The sequence below is a fragment of the Scyliorhinus torazame genome, chromosome 24 (assembly GCF_047496885.1).
Source record: "Scyliorhinus torazame isolate Kashiwa2021f chromosome 24, sScyTor2.1, whole genome shotgun sequence".
In the NCBI taxonomy this organism is placed as follows: Eukaryota; Metazoa; Chordata; class Chondrichthyes; order Carcharhiniformes; family Scyliorhinidae; genus Scyliorhinus; species Scyliorhinus torazame.
In genome coordinates this window covers 56030959-56043994 of record NC_092730.1, presented here as the reverse complement: position 1 = coordinate 56043994, position 13036 = coordinate 56030959, and the positions used below count along the sequence as shown (strand labels likewise).

General features: G+C 44.7%; 2 non-coding genes across 2 annotated transcripts; both read left to right on the top strand.

Annotated features, from left to right (window-relative positions):
- The first annotated feature begins 372 nt into the window (after positions 1-372).
- trnar-ucg (transfer RNA arginine (anticodon UCG)) lies at positions 373-461 on the top strand. Its single transcript is given in 2 exon segments — positions 373-409; positions 426-461. It is a non-coding gene; the product is annotated as a tRNA-Arg (tRNA).
- A 9390-nt stretch (positions 462-9851) lies between these two features.
- On the top strand, positions 9852-9933 carry trnas-uga (transfer RNA serine (anticodon UGA)). The gene has a single exon. It is a non-coding gene; the product is annotated as a tRNA-Ser (tRNA).
- Positions 9934-13036: the final 3103 nt, after the last annotated feature.

The window sequence follows — 13036 nt, the reverse complement described above, 5'->3', positions numbered from 1 at the left end:
GTGATCTGTATTAAACAGCAGGAGCGGGAACCGCAGTCCGCAGTCTTCACCTTCACGGTGAGTCTGAATTTCAGTTTGGGGGTTTCAGTGAGAGCGGATGTTATTGTGGAAACTGAAGTCACTTTTCCTGTGAATGGAGCCGGATAAAGAGCCTTGGCCAGCCTGAGAGTCCCCGAGCCTCCATGAATCTTCACAGCTCACAGAGTGAAGGGCTTTTACACTTTGAAAATGACCATGTCCGGCAGCTGGAGCTTTCCCTTGTATTTTCTGGGATCTGGGAAAGAGCGGATCATCAAAAAACAGAAATGAAACACAAATAATCGCAGTATTTTTTCACGTGGGCTAAACATCAGCTCAGAAGTTATAGCCGGTGGCCGCGTGGCCTAATGGATAAGGCGTCTGACTTCGGTGATTCTATGAATGATATCAGGCGATTGCAGGTTCGAGTCCTGCCGCGGTCGTTTTATACAGAAATCCGGTGGATCTTTTGCTGACAATCCAGTTTTCCCTCCTCTCTCATCTTAGTCTTTCGTTTAGCGCCGAATGAATCCACAATATCTGATTGATTTGGATAAAGAATTGAATAAAATATTATGTATCAATCGGTTCAATACAATTCTGTGGAGGGAATTCTAATGTCCTCAGGAAGATGGTTACAGTCATAGATGTTTCAGCATGGAAAGAGGCCCTTCGGCCCAGCTTGACCATGCCGCCCAGTTTGTATCACTAAGCTAGTCCCACTTGCCCCCATTTAGCCCACATCCCTCTATATTCACCCTGGGGGGGGGGGGGTTGACAGGATAAATGCTGATAAGCTGGGTCACCATGTGGGAGAGTCTAGGACCAGAAGGAATAATCTCAGAGTAAGTGGCCGCCCATTTCAACCAGAAATGATGAGTAGTTTCTTCTCTCGGAGTATAGAGCATCTGTAGAAATGTTTGTATGAACCGAATAGGGCTGTAATTTGTTGAAGGCTGCCACAGACTGATTTTTTAAAAATTATGAGTACCCAAACATTGTTTCCAACTAAGGGGCAATTTTGCAAACAATCCACCGACCATGCGCATCTTTTGGTTGTGGGAGCGAAACGCACCCAAACACAGGGAAAATGTGCAAACTCGACGCAGATAGTGACCCAGAGCCGGGATCGGACATGGGCCTTCGGTGCCGTGAGGCAGCTGTATAAACTACTGAACCACCGTGCTGCCCTTGAGACAGATTTTTAATCAGTAAAGGAAAGCAAGGATTATGGGGATAAGGCGGGAAACTGGGTTTGAGGATTATATCAGAACAGACATAACCTCTTTGAATGGTGGAGCAGACACGATGGGCCGAATGGCCTACTTCTGCTCCTCCGTCTTACAGTGTAATGAGATCCTCTGATGGACTTGTTTTCACGGCTGGGCGGCCGGTTCTGGAAAGACAAAATCTGCCAGCAGTGCCCCAGATGAAGCTGGCGTCTGTTTTGGAGCTTCTGAAGCCGCAAGTTTTCATGGTGCCAAACCCGTGCCCAAAGCTGGTGTCGTGATTTAAATCGATTATCAGACAGAGGATTAGGAATACCGGTGTAGAGAATGGTGCAAGAAGATTCAATCCTCAGTGCATTCCAGACCCGAAGCACTCGTTGTGCAAAAGTGCTTCTTTTTCAAACATCACATCTGCTTCCTTTGCAAATCAACGGAAATCTGTGCCCTCTCATTCTTGCTCTTTTTACTCGGGGGAACTGTTTCTCTCTGTTTACTCCGCCTAGCCCCCTCATGATTTTGAACATCTCCATCATATCTCCTCTCAGCCTTATCCCCTCCAAGGAGAACGTTCCCAACATCTCCAATCTAGCCTCATAAATGGAACCAATCCTGTAAACCTCTTCTGCACGCTGCCCAATACGTCCACAGCCTTCCAATATTGTGGCTCCCAGAGCTGTGCAAAATATTCCATCTGATGTCTAACTTGCGCCTTGTACAGATTCAGCATAACCTCCTTCCTCTTGTTCTATTTTCCACTCGTAATAAGCCCAGAATAAGATCTGCTTTATTACCTGCTCTCTCCACCTGTCCACCTTCAATGATCTATTCACATATACACCCAGCTCTGTCTGCTCCTTCATCCCATAAATAGTTGAGGGGCAGCACGGTAACATAGTGGTTAGCACGATGGCTTCACAGCGCCGCGTCTCATGTTCGATACCCGCTTGGGGTTCCCTGTCGGTTTCGGCCGGGTGCTCCGGTTTCCTCCCACACTCCAAAGATGTGCAGTTTAGGTGGATTGGCCAGGCTAAATTGCCCTTAGGTTAGATGGGGTAGCTGGGATGCGGGGATAGGGTGGAGGTGTTGGCTTCATGGGGGTGCTCTTTGAAGAGCCGGTGCAGATTCCATGGTCCGAATGGCCACCTTCTGCACTGTAAATTCTATGATTCTATCCTTCCCTACCAAAATGCATCATCTCACGCGTCTCCAGATTGAAAATCATCTTTTGTCGTTTGAAGTTCTTGACTGTCCACGTCTCGGTTTTCAAAATTTCCAAGTTTGTACCATCCCTAAACTTTGAAACTGTTCCCTGTACACCATGATCTAGCACATTGTTATACATCAGGGAAAGCAAATGTTCCAGTAGGAACCCATGTGGAACACTACAAACCTTCTTCCAGTCCGAAAAGTCTCGATTGACCATTATATTCTGTTTCTGATTATTCAACCACATTTATATCCATATTGCTACTGTCCCTTTTATTCCAGGAGCTACACATTTCGCTAATTCTGTGCAGTTTTGGTTTCCTTATTTAGGGAAAGATGTAAATACGTTGGACACGGTTCAGAGAAGGTTTCCTCGATTGGTGCCAGGAATGAGCCTTTCGTCAGTGGTAGGGAAATTACTGGACAGAATCCTTCGAGACAGAATCTACTCCCATTTGGAAGCAAATGGACGTATTAGTGAGAGGCAGCATGGTTTTGTGTCTCACTAACTTGATAGAGTTTTTCGAAGAGGTCACAAAGATGATTGATGCAGGTAGGGAAGTGGATGTTGTCTATATGGACCTCAGTAAGGCTTTTGACGAGGTCCCTCGTGGTAGACTGGTACAAAAGGTGAAGTCACACGGGATCAGGGGTGAGCTGGCAAAATGGGTACAGAACTGGCTAGATCATAGAAGGCAGAGAGTAGCAATGGAAGGGTGCTTGTCTAATTGGAGGGCTGGGACTAGTGTTGTTCCGCAGGGATCAGTGCTGGGACCTTTGCTGTTCGTAGGGTATACAAATGATTTGGAGGAAAATGTAACTGGTCTGATTCGTACGATTGCAGATGACACAAAAGGTTCGTGGAATTGTGGATAGCGATGAGGTCTGTCAGAGGATACAGCAGGATTTAAACCGTTTGGAGGCTTGGGCGGAGATATGGCAGATGGAGTTTAATCTGTACAAATGTGAGGTAATGCATTTTGGGAGGTCTAATGCAGGTAGGGAATACACAGTGAATGGTTGAACCCTCAAGAGGATTGAAAGTCAGAGAGATCTATGTCTCCAGATCCACAGGTCACTGAAAGGGGCAACACAGATGGAGAAGGTAATCAAGACGGCATACGGCATGCTTGCCTTCATTGGCCGGGGCATTGAGGACAAGAATTGGCAAGTCATGTTGCAGCTGTATAGAACCTTAGTTGGGCCACACTTGGAGAATAGTGTTCAACTCTGGTCGCCACACTGCCAGAAGGATGTGGAGGCTTTAGAGAGGGTGCAGAAGAGATTTTACCAGGATGTTACCTGTTATGAAGGGCATTAACTATGAGGAGCGGTTGAATAAACTCGGTTTGTTCTCACTGGAACGACGGACGTTGAGGGGCGACCTGATAGAGGTCTACAAAATTATGAGTGTCATAGACAGAGTGGATAGTCAGAGGCTTTTCCCCAGGGTAGAGGGATCAATTACTAGGGAGCATAGGTTTAAGGTGCGAGGGGCAAGGTTTAGAGGAGACGTACGAGGCAAGTTTTTTTACAGAGAGGGTAGTGGGTGCCTGGAACTCGCTGCCGGAGAAGGTGTTGGAAGCAGGGACGATAGTGAGATTTGAGGGGCATTTTGACAAATACATGTATAGGATGGGAATCGAGGAATACGGACCCAGGAAGTGTAGAAGATTTTAGTTTAGTGGGGCAGCATGGTCGGCACGGACTTGCAAGGCCGTAGGGCCTGTTCCTGTGCTGTACTTTTCTTTGTTCTTTGTTGGTCTTAGAGCGAGTTTTCTATTGAAGAAAGGTGAGACAGACTGCACTTGTTTCCAGTGGAGATGTGAAGAGTGACAGTTGATCTGATTGGAGGTGAGGGCGAGTCCTATCTGCTGGATCTGCCCTTTTTCAGTGAAGGCATCCGGTCATGGAAAACGGTCCACATTTTCCATGATCTCGCCATTTTATTCTGTGTGCCATTCTATGTGAGTTTTGACAACATAATTAAGCTCTTGGAATGCACGATCATTCATCATTAAGCGCAACACCTCCATACTCCCAGAACGCCTTGATCCACTGCAATTCGCATCCCGCTGCAACCGGTCCACCTCAGACGCCATTTCCGTGGCCCTACACTCATTCCTATAGCATCTCGAAAACAAAGACCCCTAAATCAGACTCCTATTTATTGACTACAGTTCCGCCTTCAACACCATAGTCCCAGCTAAGCTCATATCAAAGCTCCAAAACCTAGGACTTGATTCCCCACTCTGCAACTGGATCCTCGATTTTCTGATCAACACAACACAATCAGTAAGAATGAACAACAACACCTCCTCCACAATAGTCCTCAACACCGCCGCCCCACAAGGCTGCGTACTTAGCCCCCTACTCTACACCCTGTTCACACACGACTGCGTGGCAATACTTGGTTCCAACTCCATCTACAAGTTTGCTGACGATACGACCATAATGGGCCGGATCTCGAATAACGCCAGAGTCAGAATACAGGCGGGAGACAGGGAACCTAGTGGAGTGGTGTAGCGACAACAATCTCTCCCTCAATGCCAGCAAAACTAAAGAGCTGGTCATTGACTTCAGGAAGCAAAGCACTGTACACACCCCTGTCAGCATCAACGGGGTCGAGGTGGAGATGGTTAGCAGTTTCAGATTCCAAGGGGTGCACATCTCCAAACATCTGTCCTGGTGCAGCCACGTCGACGCTACCACCAAGAAAGCACAACAGCGCCTGTACTTCCTCAGGAATCTAAGGAAATTCGGCATGTCCACATTAAACCTTACCAACTTTTACAGATGCACCATAGAAAGCATGCTATCGGGCTGCATCACAGCCTGGTATGGCAACTGCTTGGCCCAGGACCGCAAGAAACTTCAGAGAGTCGTGAGCACTGCCCAGCCCATCACACGAACCTGCCTCCCATCCATTGACTCCATCTACACAACCCGCTGCCTGGGGAAAACGGGCAGCATAATCAAAGATCCCTCCCACCCAGCTTACTCACTATTCCAACTTCTTCCATCGGGCAGCAGGTACAGAAGTCTGAGAACACGCACGAACAGATTCAAAAACAGCTTCTTCCCCACTGTCACCAGACTCCTAAATGACCCTCTTATGGACTGATCTCATTAACACTATACCCTGTATGCTTCATCCGATGCCAGTGCTTATGTAGTTACATTATATATGTTGTGTTGCCCTATTATGTATTTTCTTTTCTTCCCTTTTCTTCCCGTGTATTTAATGATATGTTGAGCTGCTCGCTGAAAAATACTTTTCACTGTACCTCGGTACACATAACAATAAACAAATCCAATCCAATCCAATCCAGTCAGTGGCGTTGTGTGGAAAGTAGGATTCAGTCTGTGGAGCTCCGTGTCCCATACTCTATATGTTCAGAGTGACCATTGCACAGTCCTTGTGGAGACAAGGCCCCATCTTCACATTGAGGATTCACTCCATCGGGTTATTTGACACTACCACCCTACTAAATGCGATCAATTTTGAAATATAATTCATGTATATTTCAGTCTCTGACACTGTATGACAGAGTCAGATTCATTCCACATTTGTAATATTGCGGTAATTCATAGGATTGTTGCATATCTTCTGTAACAATCTGTCTTTGGGATTCAGTTAAATCGCTTTGCGAGAGTCTCTGGGACTGTATGAGAGTCTGTCATTCATTCAGTATCTTTCATTCTCTGAAAATCTGTGTGAAAGTCGAAGTAAATCTGCAATGATCAATCTCTGATATTGTTATTGAGTGGATAAAATCATTTTGTTGTTTGTCAGTTTCCGTTCAGACGTCTGCATATCAGAATCATTACGCGTGTCCGTTGGGGGAGGGGCATATAGGCATTTGGGTGGTGAATTAATCTTTATCTGTCAGTCTCTGATGTGCACAGTACGAAGTCTGACAACACCAGGTTAAAGTCCAACAGGTGTGTTTCAAACAATAGCTTTCGGAGCACTGCTCCTTCCTCAGGTCCTGTTTTATTCTGTTCGCAGTGGAGGCCAACAAACCAAAAATACTCCAATTTACCGAATGATCCCAGTACGAAAAGCAAGGGACAAAAATTGTTTATTTTCATATTATTTGAACAACGAAACCAAATTGAACAGGAATAAAGAAGCGCACTGAGCGGATACAATAAGCTTCGGGAGGTAATGAGAAGCTGGTTTGAGTGAGTCCCGATTGTCGGTCGGATCGTGGGTTTAGGGGTATTGATTCCCGCTGACGGAACTTCCATTTGAGATGAAATGCGAGAAGTCCCGCGTTCAAATCCCGGATGAGCCCTGTTTTTTAATCAGGACGATGGATATGGTGCCATTGACTTCAATCGGGAGCAGGTTTGAGCTCCAGAGAATATATCAGTGCAGAACATGTGAAGAAACGAACACGACATTTAAAGACCGTTTCGCCATGGTGTAAGACTCTGAATTTATCCTCATATATGAAGTAAAACAAACGAACGCTTGTGCATCCAGGTAGTTGGCTGAATGTAATGGTTGTATGTAACCCCGATAAACCTTTGATTTATTTGCTGAACAAGAATCTTTCAATCTCCGCCTTAAAAATAATCAATGTCCCGCTTCCGCCGCCTTCAGAGGTAGAGTTCCAGAGTCGCACAACTCGCTGAGAGGGAGACATTTCCCCATCTACGTCCGAAAAGGGCGACACCCTTGTTTTTAACTGCCCAGTAGTTCTGCTCTTACCCACAAGCAGAGACATCCTTTCCACGTCCACCTTGTCAAGACCATTCAAAATCTGATGTTCTTCAATCAAACCAACTGTCACTCTTCACCTCTCCTTTCCTCAATAGAAAACCCGCTCATTCCTGGGACCTATCGAGGAAATCTCCAAATTCATTTTCGGCTAGGTTTATCACCAAACCTGCCTCCTGAAGTCGATCGAAGAACTCCATACGATGCTTTAAATGTTCTTTCCATGTCTGGAAGTTGGAAAGAAAACAGATTGTCCCACTTTCTCAATGCAATCCCTCAATGGTGGGATAGGATAAGAGTCCATTCTTGTAACTGCATTCACCTTTCTGTAGACCACACACAACCATTGGGTACCGTCTGGTTGAGGTACCATCACTATGGGTGAGCTCCATTGGCTGCAATCCACTTCAATTATGCCATTCTTCAGCATACCCTCAATCTCTCTGTTAAACTGTGCCAATTTTAAAGGATTAAGTCTATATGGGTGTTGTTTGATAGGGACAGCATTTCCCACATCTACATCATGTATAGCCATTTTAGTACTTCCCAATTTATCTCTACAAACTTGCCCATGTGATATCAATAACTCTTTCAGGTCAGTTGGTTTTTCCTCTGGCAGGTAACTTCACAATTCATCCCAATTTTTAAGAACATCCTCATTTTCCAATTTAATTTGAGGTATGTCAAATGCACAGTCATCTGGATTTGGTTCGTCACTTTGAGTTAGAATCATTAAAATCTCCTTTCTCTCTCCTTCCCTTTCAAAGTACCTTTTAAGCATATTCACATGACACACTCGGTGAGTCTTCCTCCTATCTGGTGTTTTTAACCACATAATTCACCTCACTTAATTTCCTTTCAATCTGATACGGTCCACAAAACCTAGCTTTTAAAGGCTCCCCTACCACTGGTAACAACACTAAAACTTTATCCCCACTGGCAAAACTACGAACTTTGGTTTCTTGTCTGCTACCCGTTTCATCGCATTTTGTGCAACTTTCAAATGTTGTCTAGCCAATTCACCTGCTCTATTTAATCGTTCCCTAAAATTTGACACGTAATCCAATAGTGTAATTTCCGATTTCTCACCCACCAATTTTTCGTTTTGCAATTTAAGTGGTCCTCTTACCTCATGACCAAAAATTAATTCAAAAGGACTAAATTTGGTAGACTCATTAGGTGCATCCCTAATTGCAAATAATACGAGTGGGATTCAGGCACTAGCTCATATACACTCAAGGTGGGTTTCTTCATCTCCTCATACGTTGCAGATACCTCCTCCGGAAGTGATGCAAACACTTCACTAACTCTACCTACCAACTTTGTTTGAATCAGTAACACGCACATGTCCTGTGGCCATTTCATTTGTTTAATTACCTTCTCAAATGAAATGAAAAAGGCTTCCACTTCCTTCTCGTCAACCCTTGGCAATGCTTGGACATTTTTAAATAGATTCCCACCAAGCCTTCGACTATGACGCTCTTTCTCACTATCCTCATCGCTATCATCCAACTGTACGTTTCCCTTTACATCTGCCAATTTTAATTGATTGTCATGTTTCAAGGCCATTTCCTGAAGTTCAAACTCCCACTCTTTATCTTTTTCCCTGATCTGTACCTCCCTTTCTTTTTCGTTTTGTTCTGCTAGGGCTATTCTTGATGTTCTCCTTTCTTCTCTCTCCTTTTCATTTTCCTCTCTCTTTCTCTTTCGACTCTCTCACTCTCGTATTCATGCCGCTTTAATTCTTTCTCATGTCCATTTGTTTAATTTGCAACTGAATTTTTGCCATTTGCAATGAGCCAAACTCTATCTCAGGCAACTTTTAATGCTTAATCACCGCCATAATTACCTCATCTTTTCGCATTTTGTCAGGTAATGTTAACTGCAATGTTCTTGCAAAATCTAACAGTCTGCTTTTCGTTTCTGTCCGTAAAGTACTACGTGTGACATTCTCCACCCCCAAAAACTTCTGCGCCTCTGAAAGAGACATTGTTCGCAACACTCTCCCCACTTAAACTAAAATACCACACCGGAAAAGCAACAATCGTTCACTGTGTTTAAGTTCACAAAAGCCAATCCAATAGATAGACTATTATCGCGGACGGCCCCCCAATTGTTATGGGCGAGGCGTTTTCAGAACCCCAAAATGTATCATGGAGTTCAACCAACCTCTCCCTTTAATGGATTTGTTGCTTTTCCTAGCACACGGCTTGTTCCCTCGGTGTGGGATTACAATTATGGACACGTGGGTTTTTAAACACAAAACACTGTTTATTCCATGAACTCAACTTAACATCTTAAATAAACATTCGATCTCTTAACACCCCTTACTTCAAGGATAACTCAGAAAATATTGCAACAGTAACTAAATCCTTAAAATGTTCCTTCAAACTTCCAAGCGACTGAACACCTTTGAACAGAATCACATCAGGTTAAAGGCTTTACAATTATGAATTTAAATCACCCAAATGATCCAGAGATGGTATTTTATGTCAGAGATCCAGTACCCGTCAAAGACAGACACTCCCAAGCTCTTTTCAACCTTGCAGCTCTCTGGAAACACACAGACACACACAAGCTTCAATGCAATAACTTCCTGGAGTGATTCCAGGCTGGTTTTAGAATATATTCTATCGACCAAATTACTAATGAATAACGCAGTGAACGCTGCTGCGATGGCCGAGTGCTTAAGGCGTTGGACTTGAAATCTTATGGGGTTTCCCCGCGCAGGTTCGAATCCTGCTCACAGCGACTGAGTTTCAAAATGTTTGTTCGACTCCCCGCACAAGCTGCTGAATCGGAATGTTTGTAAATGAACGGTTTGAACCTATATCGAGTTCAGTCAGATATTTAACATTTATTTGGGGAAACTGAACGAAATATAAAGAAACTCGCACTCAAATCAACAAAGGGGTGTTAAGGGGCAGCACGGGAGCCTTGTGGATTGCTTCACTGCTCCAGGGTCCCAGGTTCGATTCCAGCTTGGGTCACTGTCTGTGCGGAGTCTGCACATCCTCCCCGTGTGTGCGTGGGTTTCCTCCGGGTGCTCCGGGTACCTCCCACAGTCCAAAGATGTGCAGGTTAGGTGGATTGGCCATGATAAATTGCCCTTAGTGTCCAAATTTGCCCTTAGTGTTGGGTGGGGTTACTGGGTTATGGGGATAGGGTGGCGGTGTTGACTTTGGGTAGGGTGCTCGTTCCAAGAGCCGGTGCAGACTCGATGGGCCGAATGGCCTCCTTCTGCACTGTAAATTCTATGATTCTATGATTCTATGAATCAATAAATAATAACGTTTCCTGCAACTTTTGGAAGGAGAAGCAGGAACGGCAGCGACTGGAAACGTGGTTTAGTTTCATTCAGCTGAATGTATTTCTGGGGAACATGATCGAGGCAGAAATGGAACATATTTGAAAAATATTTTCTTGTTCTCTTTCCTTTGTCTATCTATCTGTTTCTTTTTCTCACCTCACTCTTTGTTTTTGTGCTTCTCCGGGGACTGATTGGATACACAGTGAAACTCAGCCCCATCTCATTCCAACTCTTTTGGACGAATACGTCCTGGTGATGGACGGTCCTGAATCATTGGAAGAATCGACAAACTATTCCATTCTTGTCCTTGTGAGAAGTTCCATTCCTGGTTGTGAGGTGGTTCTGGGATAAAGGGATCGAGAGAGAATGAGGTGACTGCAGTCTGACTCTTACTCTGAAAACCAGTTAGTGCGCCCTTGTACAAAGTGGATGTGTCTGAGAACAGGAGGAAAGCAGATCATGGGCCTGTGATTGATTTTATTGAGCCGGACCTTGAAAAGTGAAGCAAACTTCTAACCAGTCGGTGTCTGTCTGAGAACTGGTAAGGAATTACGGCTGATATTGAAACGGTTCATCTTTAAGGTCACTAAGATGATTGATGCAGGTAGGGCAGTAGATGTTGTCTATATGGACTTCAGTAAGGCCTTTGACAAGGTCCCTCATGGTAGGCTAGTACAAAAGGTGAAGTCACACGGGATCAGGGGTGAACTGGCAAGGTGGATACAGAACTGGCTAGGCCATAGAAGGCAGAGGGTAGCAATGGAGGGATGCTTTTCTAATTGGAGGGCTGTGACCAGTGGTGTTCCACAGGGATCAGTGCTGGGACCTTTGCTCTTTGTAGTATATATAAATGATTTGGAGGAAAATGTGACTGGTCTGATTAGTAAGTTTGCAGACGACACAAAGGTTGGTGGAATTGCGGATAGCGATGAGGACTGTCTGAGGATACAGCAGGATTTAGATTGTCTGGAGACTTGGGCGGAGAGATGGCAGATGGAGTTTAATCCGGACAAATGTGAGGTAATGCATTTTGGAAGGTCTAATGCAGGTAGGGAATATACAGTGAATGGTAGAACCCTCAAGAGTATTGAAAGTCAAAGAGATCTAGGAGTACAGGTCCACAGGTCATTGAAAGGGGCAACACAGGTGGAGAAGGTAGTCAAGAAGGCATACGGCATGCTTGCCTTCATTGGCCGGGGCATTGAGTATAAGAATTGGCAAGTCATGTTGCAGCTGTATAGAAACTTAGTTAGGCCACACTTGGAGTATAGTGTTCAATTCTGGTCGCCACACTACCAGAAGGATGTGGAGGCTTTAGAGAGGGTGCAGAAGAGATTTACCAGAATGTTGCCTGGTATGGAGGGCATAAGCTATGAGGAGCGGTTGAATAAACTCGGTTTGTTCTCACTGGAACGAAGGAGGTTGAGGGGCGACCTGATAGAGGTATACAAAATTATGAGGGGCATAGACAGAGTGGATAGTCAGAGGCTTTTCCCCAGGGTAGAGGGGTCAATTCCTAGGGGGCATAGGTTTAAGGTGAGAGGGGCAAGGTTTAGAGTAGATGTACGAGGCAAGTTTTTTACGCAGAGGGTAGTGGGTACCTGGAACTCGCTACCGGAGGAGGTAGTGGAAGCAGGGACGATAGGGACATTTAAGGGGCATCTTGACAAATATATGAATAGGATGGGAATAGAAGGATACGGACCCAGGAAGTGTAGAAGATTGTAGTTTAGTCGGGCAGTATGGTCGGCACGGGCTTGGAGGGCCGAAGGGCCTGTTCCTGTGCTGTACATTTCTTTGTTCTTTGTTCTTTTTTGTTAATTAGTTACAGCAAATCGATTCTTTCAGAGGTGTTGGTGTGTTGTTTTCAGAGACACTGTCATAGTTTCTGAAAATATGATTTGTGCTTGTTTTTGTTTTTTCAGTAATTTGGAAATCTATTTGGAGCGGGTGCAGTTGGTCAATATCTGTGCCTCTTGCTTGGCAGCTCCCCGGGAAGCAGCAGCTCCATTCCTATCGAGATCTGTGGACACAAACAGGAGACCCAAACTATTGAGCACTGCTGCCATCTCCTGGCTGAAAGCAAGTTGTGCAACAAGTTAACGATGTATTCGTGACACGTTTCAGTCGGAGCAAAATAACATTAACATGGTTAAATATTATCATTGTAGTAATCACATTTAAATCCCCAGATATCTGATTTCTGATTGAGCGACCCAGCTCATCCCGATCTATCGGAAAATAAAAGATTCCCATTACAGCCATATTGGTTACAAGAATATCCAATCTCTGATTTAATACATTCCCCCGCTTCATTGTTTGTGTATTCGTTCTATAAACACATTGACATTGCCCGGGGACAGGTGGTGGTATAGTGGTGACTGTCCCAGCATTTGACTCAGCTTCAGTTCCTGGCCATCACAGTGGTGAATTATTTAATTAAATATCGCAGGTCAGGACAGAAAAGGAGGGGACACTCCTGATATAAAATTCACCAACTGTTCTCATCACCCATGGGTTTCTTATCTAATAACCAGCATCAAT